Source organism: Humulus lupulus, chromosome 7 (assembly GCF_963169125.1).
Source record: "Humulus lupulus chromosome 7, drHumLupu1.1, whole genome shotgun sequence".
NCBI classification, from domain to species: domain Eukaryota; kingdom Viridiplantae; phylum Streptophyta; class Magnoliopsida; order Rosales; family Cannabaceae; genus Humulus; species Humulus lupulus.
In genome coordinates, this window is record NC_084799.1 from 52,722,604 (window position 1) to 52,730,895 (window position 8,292).

Here is an 8,292-nt window from a genome sequence, read left to right on the forward strand (position 1 = left end):
AAATTTACTAACTTATTAATTCCTCGTGACTCCACTAAAGAATCAGAATTGCACTCTTGAATTCATAGAACGCTCTATAACAAATATAGATACGTTATTAATTATCCATTGTTACAACCATAATTGTCACTCAATCTTTTGTAGACGGTCTACAATGAAATGGGACTAAAATGTCGTTTTACCCCTCATTGTATTTTAACCTTAAAACACTTAGTTCCTTGTAAATAATATTTCAGTAAACTAATATTAATTACTGAAATGAGATCTCTATCATTTAGCACTTTGAACCAAACTAAAAGGAAACCATCGTTTCAATTTTTCATCAGAAGCTATAGATGTTCATATCTATGATTAACACTCCCACTCAATTATACTACTGAGTTCCCAAGGTGTAAGTATGGGCTAGTCTGTAGGGTAAGCTGGTAACGAACAAGTCAAAGAACTCAAATAATACACCAGTTAGAATACTAACCACTCAGAATTGAGATTGAATTGACATATGGTCAACTATATGATATGATTGGAATAGATAATAACACTATGTTTACTTATCCTATCTACTATCAATATCGGTCCATTCCGATGTAGCAAATACATCCGATCTTATTACTTTGCTAATGTTCTGGAAAGAACATAACACTGCGATGTGTAAGTAGATCATATCGTAGATTGACAAGTCAGTGTAAATCTTGTGCACTGACTAATCTTAGGACTAACTTATTTTGAACATATAATCATATTTATATTCCATTGTGATAACGTCACTATAAATACAATTAGCTATATACTCGAGAATTAATAGAAGTTTATATTAAACAAAGGGTAGGTAGCCATTTGGTACCCTGTATTTTTGCAAAGTATCATTTTGGTACCCTCTGTTTTCAATAATGCTCATATGGTACCCTGTATTTTAAAATCGTACATATTTGGTACCCTAAACTAAAATTTAATTAATAAAATTTTACCAATTTAATCAAACTACTGTCAATTATGTAAGTTCCAAATTTAAATTTAATTACTTAATTACATATAACTGATGACAGTTTGATCATATTGACAAAATTTTATCTATCAAATCTGAGTCTAGGGTATCAAATATGTATAATTTTAAAATACATGGTACCATATGAGTATTATTGAAAACAGAAGGTACCAAAATGATACTTTGCAAAAACATAGGGTACCAAATGAGTAAATTCCCACGCTTACACCTATGTGTTTTCAAATTTCAAAATTCTCCAACAAGCTTCAACTATCACCTATTTTCTCTATATAGTTGTTGACTCTCACAACTTAGTCTTTTAGTCTCCCCTTAGTAAGCTTAGATTGAGACATAGTTCCTTAAGTTCAAAACTAGTCAATCTTTGCCTATTTCCAAGCTTTCCATGCCACCTAGCTTGATCTTCAATCAAGTAAGACTTAGTTCTTCTATGTAAGCTTTGCCACCTATTTATTTATTTATGAAAAATTCCAAATAACTTGAGCTATAGAGGATTTCAGCCAAGCCTAGTAAATTTCAATAATTGGGACTTAAATTAATGCCACAAGTATACAACATCTATCATGAAATAACATGTGTACATATTTTATAAATTCTTATTTTCTTAAAGAAAATTATATACTTATTTAATCATAAGCTTCTAATTTCCATAAAATAAATAACCTCCATAAATACTTAACAATAATAATTATTATTATAATTACCCAATTATAATTATTTACTAAGTCATAAAATCACATCTTCTCATAAAATATTCTAAAGCAATCTTTCTAACTCCACCACTCAAGTATAAACTATAACATAAAAAAACAATAAAAAAATCTAAGGTAAAAATAATCTAAGGTCATATTTAACGAGCTCATAAGAAAGATAATAACCTTGGCTTTACAGATACGTCTAGGCCCATCACCTTAACTAGGGCACCCGAAGGTGTTAATTAGTATTAAACTCCAAAATGATTAGAAATATTTGTAATAAATCCCCATTAAGAGAATTATTTGTCCCTGTTATCCAATAAATTAGCATTTGTGACGTGGCGAATAATCTCTTGACACGTGGCTGATACCTGGAAGCGTCTACCAGAGTATCGACCAGGAGGCACACCAGAAGCAGGACAAGCCTGTCTTACTCGCGACCAGTATGGTCGGTAGTTCCGCAAACAAGGCAACATTTATGGGAAGATCTTTATGAATCCCGAGTTTATCTCATGTAGTCTTCGGAATATCCCAATATTTAGGGGAGAATATCTGTAACAATCTTTTGTAACCATCCTTGGGCCTATAAATAGCAAGAGATGGCTCAAGGAAAAGGACTTTTTGGCTTCTGAATCATAGGAATTATAGAATTTCTCTTAGCAAACTTGTATTGTTTGTCAGAAGTGTTGAAACTCATTGAACCCAAGTTCTCTGATCACACTTTTGATTATTTATCAATATCATTCTAAGTGGACGTAGGTCATTACCAGATCCTGGGGCCGAACCACTATAAATCACTGTGTTTTTCTTTACTTTTGTCATCACGTTATTCTCTTTACATTCGTCTATTTCAATCATATTTTGACTCCGTGTCAGTTGGCCAAATCGTGGGTCAACATTCTGGTGCTTTCATTGAGAGGGACAATTCATTGCTGTAAAAAGAACTGATGGGAAAAGCAAGAAGAAAAGCTAGCCAGACTGCCACCGCCGCACCGTCTAATCCACCACCTCCTCCTCCACCTGCAAGCATGGCGGAAGATGAGCCGCAACTAGATTTTGAAGAGGAGGAAATGGATGATGCGACGCTGAAGAGCACTCTCAGCGCGTTGCAAGAAGAATTGGCTAGTCTGAGAGCCAATCAAGAGACTGCCGCAGAAGTTATGGCGCGACAGCAGCAGGAGCTTGATCGTCAGCGGGCAGAGTTGAGCGAGAGACAAGCAGAGGTGGACCGCCGCCAGACCGAGGCTATGGCAGCCCTCGAAGCAGCCTTGCTGTTGGCAAGAAATCAGGCCGCACCTGCCTCGCAGCCTAACCAACCTGAAAATGGGCCACCTCAGAAGGGTCCCAATCCTAGCCCACCAGTTCAGCCGTCAAGTCCGCAAAGGCCTGAACAGCCCCAGACGCCCCATGACGATGTCCCACTGGACCCCGAGTCAAATCCACCATCTCAAGCTGCTCGGGGTAATCCCCCGCAGCAAAGGCAGAATAGGGCCGAGCGACAGCCTCGTAGTCCTAGGCGCCATGAGAATGATGGGCCAAACCAAGCAAACAGAGGTCACTACCCTCCTGGTAACAGGAGGGACTCGGAGCTAGGCTCTGCGGTCCGTGGACCCCCGCGATATAACAATGCACGGGGACACCGCGACCAGCGCAGGCCACCCTCTAACGCTCAGGGCGTTTCTGCCAGAGACAGCAACAGAGGGAACAGTCAGTCTCACCACAGCCACTCAAGGTTCAGAGATGGTCATGGGTACAATGAGGCCGACTCAGGCAAGGGCAATGCTGATGGGAGGAACGGAAATAGAGGAAAAAGCAGAAGCCAAGTACCTCAAGGTGACCAACCGAATGGACAAGATGTTGGGGGGCAGCCCAGGCAAAATAATGTCTTCAACCGACTCGGAGGTAGCGAGCAACGAAGAAGAGAAGAAGACCTGAGAGATGTACTCAATGATCGTCGCGAGAAGCACGGCGAGAACATCCCCCTAGCCACAGAGGCCACCGCAATTCCTGCCGCAGTGCAAGCCCAGATAGACGCACTTAATCAGGCTGTGCAGCAGTTGGTCGGGGGAAGGACTTCTTACATCGACCACGACAGGAGGAAAGGTACTCCTTTCGTCCAGAGGATAGCTAACGCCGAAACTCCCATCAAGTTCAAAATGCCTACACTCCCGAACTTTGATTTATATGGGGACCCAGTCTCGCATGTGAATAAATTTGAGATTCAGATGGACATTCAGAAAGTGTCTGAAGACGCTCGGTGCAGAATTTTCCCTGCAACACTTTCTGAAGCAGCACAGGAGTGGTTCTTTAAGTTCCCCCCTGCAAGCATAGTTTCCTGGGAAATGTTCGTAAGGGAGTTCTACGGACAATTCTATGCGGGTCGTGTGCACCCAACCGAAGCAAACCAGCTGGTTGAAATTTGCCAACAGGATGGAGAATCCCTGAAAGACTACATCCAGCGCTTTATGCGACCAGCAACTGGAGCAAAGACAGTCGGAGACGAAGGAAAAATGATGGCTATAACCGCAGGAGTGAGACGCCGTTCTCCTCTATGGAAGAGTCTCCGTAAAGACAGGGTTAGAACTACCCAGGAGTTCTTGGACCGAGCTGATCGGTATATCAAGCTCGAAGAGGCCATTGCTGATGATGGAAAACCCTCGAACAAGGGTAAGAAGGCTGCCGAACCCGCCAAAGCCGCCAACGGTTCCAAACCTGATGGCAACGGCAAAGGCGACAAGCGCAGCAACGGTAATGGAAAGAACGGTGGAAAACGTCCGCACAATGAGCCTTCAACCTCCGATAATAAGCGGGCCAAGGGTAATCGTTATGAACCTAGGTTCACTAATTATACCGCCCTCATCGAGTCCCGGGGAGAGGTTTACCAGGCCACAAGCTCTAGTGTGCCTTACAAGAAACCTGGACCCATTCGAAAAGACATTTCGAAAAGAGACACTACCAAGTTCTGTCGTTACCATAACGACTACGGGCATGACACTAATGAATGCAACCAGTTAAAAGATGAGATCGAGTTCCTTATTAGACAAGGACACTTGAGAAGGTACGTACGGGCCTCGGGAACTGCCCAACGAGAAGCTCCAGGTGGCAACGAGCAGACGTCAACACGCCAACGCTCTCCACCATTACAGCCTGCCCCAGTAGCCGGAACACTCTTAACCATCTGTGGAGGCCCGCACCTCACAGGAAATAGCGGAAAGGCTAGAGAACGATATGCTCGGACTCTACGTCACGACCAGGACATCGAGATGATGACTGTGGAGGACCGTGCTCCTAAGAAGGCTCGCTCAGAGGAATCTGGGATAACCTTCTCTAAAGGCGATGCCCAGCACGTCCGGTTCCCACATTCCGATCCGCTGGTCGTGGATATCCAAATGGCCAATATGATGGTAAAGAGGGTACTGGTCGATACAGGAAGTTCAGTGAACATCCTGTATAAGTCAACACTGGAACGCATGAAGTTGTCCGTAAAGGACTTGGAGCCTTGCAATCAGACAATATATGGCTTCTCTGGAGAAGGACTCGCCCCAGCCGGAATGATCAAACTTCTGATAACGACGGGTGCAGCGCCTGCAACAAGGACATTACTCGCCACTTTTGTAGTGGTCGATTGTCCTTCAGCGTACAACGCCGTTGTTGGAAGGCCCATACTGGTTGATCTAAGGGCCATCATCTCCATGTGGCACCTAGCCATGAAGTTCCCAACGGACGCAGGGGTAGGATGCGTCTTAGGAAACCAAAGGGAAGCCAGGGAGTGCTATAACGCCTCGATCACAAAGGCAAAAAGTGGAGCATCGAGGAGCGCTACTCCAGACCGATTGCAGATGGCAGAAGACAGACAAGCCCAATCAGGCGGTAGCGTCACCAAATAGGGTGTTGCCCAAAGTGAGGATATAGATTTGGATCCTCGCTTTGGGGATTTTGAAGAAAATATTGGACCCATCGAGGACCTGGAAGAGGTCCAACTTGATGAAAAAGACCCAACCAGAGTCGTGAGGGTTGGGAAGAATTTAGGGCCTACCACAAAGCAGGCACTGGTGAAATTCTTGCAAGAGAACCAGGAAATTTTCGCCTGGTCGCACAAAGACATGGTTGGGATAGATCCTGCAGTAATCAGCCATGTCCTGAACATAAACAAAGCCTTTCCACCGGTGCAACAAAAAAGAAGGCTACTCGATAAAGACAGATCAAAAGCCTTAAAAGAAGAAGTCGAAAGACTTAAAGAAAGTGGGTTCATCAGGGTGGCGTTTTATCCATCGTGGGTCTCCAATCCGGTGCTGGTCCCCAAGCCTAACGGCAAATGGCGGACCTGTGTGGATTTTACAGACCTCAATAAAGCCTGCCCAAAAGACTGCTTCCCACTCCCAAGGATCGACCAGCTAGTCGATGCAACTGCAGGACATGAGATCCTCTCGTTCATGGACGCGTATTCAGGCTACAACCAGATCAGCATGCATCCCCCTGATGAGGATCACACCAGTTTTCGGAGCGATACGGGCTTATTTTGTTACAAAGTAATGCCCTTCGGATTGAAAAACGCAGGCGCAACTTACCAGCGACTGGTCAACCACATGTTCAAGGAGCTGATCGGAGTAAGCATGGAGGTATATGTGGATGACATGCTGGTAAAGTCCAAGAAGGCAGAAGGACATGTGAGGGATTTGCGAGAATGCTTCGGCGTGCTAAAAAAATACCAGATGAAGTTGAATCCCCTCAAATGTTCCTTTGGAGTCGGATCAGGAAAATTTCTGGGGTTTATAGTAAATTCGAGAGGAATCGAGGCCAACCCCGACAAGATAAAAGCCCTGATCGACATGAAGTCGCCATAAAAGATCAAGGATGTACAAAGCCTGACCGGAAGGATCACTGCCCTAAGCAGATTCATCTCAAAGTCAACTGGCAAGTGTGCTCCATTCTTTAATCTACTCAGGGGGAATAAGAAGTTTGAATGGACGGAAGACTGCGAACAAGCATTCCAGGCCTTAAAAATTCATATGTCGCAACCTCCTATCCTATCAAAACCAATCGAAGGAGAAACTTTGTATATTTATCTGGCGATTACCGAAGTTGCTGCTAGTGCGGTACTAATATGGGAGGAAGAAGGCGTACAGAAAGCTGTTTACTATGTCAGCAAAAGGCTTATCAGTGCAGAATTGAGATATCCACCAATCGAGAGATTAACATATTGCTTAATTCTAGCCTCCAGAAAGTTGCGTCCATACTTCCAAGCCCATCCTATCACAGTTCTGACCGACCAGCCCCTTCGACAAGTCCTCCAAAAACCTGAGGCAGCTGGACGACTGTTAAAATGGGCAGTCGAATTAGGACAGTTCGATGTAACTTATTCATCGCGAGCAGCAATAAAAGGACAAGTCTTGGCCGATTTTATTGCGGAGTTCACCGAACTCCCCAACAGCGAGCTAGGCAAACAACCTGAAGCGCCCACGCCTCAAGACAAAACTCCTTCGTGGAAACTATTCACGGATGGTTCATCCAATGAATCCCACGCTGGAGCGGGAGTGATATTGATAACGCCCGAAGGGCATCGATTTCACTGCGCAATCAGGTTTGACTTCGCAGCATCAAACAATGAAGCAGAATACGAAGCACTCCTCGCTGGACTGAGAATGGCCAAAGATATGAGCATAAAAACGCTTGATATTTACAGTGACTCTCAGCTGGTCGTGAATCAAGTCCTGGGAGAATATCAAGCGCGAGGATTAAAGATGATGGTCTACCTTAATAAAGCAAAAGATTTGCTAGCCCAGTTCACAAAGTACACCCTCCAGCAAATTCTGCGAGACCAAAACTCGAATGCAGACGCCTTAGCCAAACTTGCAAGTGCAAAGGACGCTGACACCTTGAACATAGTCCCGGTAGAAAGATTGGGTAAGCCAAGCATTGAAGCGGCCGAAGCCAACTTTGAGATTCGTGCAGAAGATATGTGGATGACGCCTTACCTGGAGTATCTGACAAGTGGAACATTGCCAGCAGATAGAAACAAGGCCAGAACTCTGCAAAGAAGGGCGGCTAGGTACATACTGCTTGACAGTGTTATGTACCGAAGAGGATATTCAATGCCACTACTCATATGCATTACATCAAAAAAAGCTAAGGAACTCATGAAAGAGGTGCATGAAGGCTTCTGTGGAGATCACGCTGGGGGGCAGAGTTTGGCGAAAAAAGTTCTAAGACAAGGCTACTTCTGGCCAACAATGAACGAGGATTCAATGGAGTATGTACGAAGATGTGATAAATGTCAAAGGTTCTCCAAGATCCCACGAGCAGCTCCAAACGAGCTAAAGCAGATGCAGAGCCCGTGGCCTTTCGCAATATGGGGAATAGACTTGATTGGATCTTTGCCAACGGGAAAAGGAGGAGTAAAGTACGCAGTCGTGGCAGTCGATTATTTCACAAAATGGGCCGAAGCTGAACCACTCGCAACCATCACAACCAAAAAATTTCTTGACTTCGTCATCAAGAACATTGTGTGCCGTTATGGATTGCCCAGGAAGATAGTTTCAGACAACGGGACCCAATTTGACAGCGACCTGTTCACCGATTTCTGCGAGAGGCATGGGG